This window comes from Sapajus apella, unplaced genomic scaffold (assembly GCF_009761245.1).
Source record: "Sapajus apella isolate SASKATOON/1434 unplaced genomic scaffold, GSC_monkey_1.0 scaffold1833, whole genome shotgun sequence".
NCBI lineage: Eukaryota > Metazoa > Chordata > Mammalia > Primates > Cebidae > Sapajus > Sapajus apella.
Genome location: NW_022438759.1, coordinates 11,480 through 12,410, shown reverse-complemented (window position 1 = coordinate 12,410; position 931 = coordinate 11,480). Strand labels below are relative to the sequence as shown.

Here is a 931-nt window from a genome sequence, read left to right as displayed (position 1 = left end):
TGGGTTGTCAGTGGAGGTGGATGGTACCAGCTGGGGTCATAGATCATATCTCCTTGTGGGGCAGAGCTGACTCAAGGTTTGAGATCTTGAGAAGTGCTCTCCTGGATGTCATCAGCATCATATAGATTCCATTGATCTACTTTCAACTTCAAGTCCCAATCCTCATTAAAAAGACTGCCAGGCTCTTCCTTGGGTGGACAGTTTGTTCCCTCTGACAGCTCCCAGGGATTCAGTTCTCCATCAGAGTCCTCCTCATCCACAGCAAATCCTTCCTTTTCAGAATGGGTCCCCTCACCCCGGGCTGGGCTGTCATTAGGAGGGTCTGTGTTCCAACTGCTAGTCAATACATAGCCTTCTCAGTCTCCTGACCGGAGTGGTCAGCTGCAGCAAAGCCAGCCTCTGGACTGCGGGGCGCTTTCTGTGAGCTCGGCAGCGGCGGGCCCTCAGACTGCTATACAGACCCCTACTCCTGGGTCCTGGGCAGCCTGAAGATCCATGCCTGCCTGCTAGCAGCTTGGCGCCCTGGACGTTGTGGGCACGTGACATGCCATTACTTTCCACGGCAAAGCCCGCAATTACTTTTGCAGCAACCAAATACATACCTGTATCAATCTAAAATATTGCTGCTTTTCAAATTTTCTCCCTTGCATTCTGAATATATATTTTAATAATATGAAGAGAGGTAAATGACTGAGAAAAAATTATGGAATCTGTAAAATAAGTTATAAGTAAACGTCTCATGCTATATTAGAGGTATTTAATCAGTTACTGAATGCGGTTTCTGTGTACAAATACATGACTCATGCCATCCTGGTGGAAAATTACTTAGAAAATTGTTTCTTTTTTACTAATTTTGAAACAAATGTTCATTGTCTCATTGAATTTTGTTTCTAACACTGGCAGAGAAGGATGGCTAATATAGATGTCTTTC

At 45.0% G+C, this 931-nt stretch overlaps 1 pseudogene; it reads right to left on the bottom strand.

Annotated features, from left to right (window-relative positions):
- Positions 1 to 5: 5 nt before the first annotated feature.
- Positions 6 to 497, bottom strand: LOC116547005 (annotated as a pseudogene).
- Between the last annotated feature and the right edge of the window lie 434 nt (positions 498 to 931).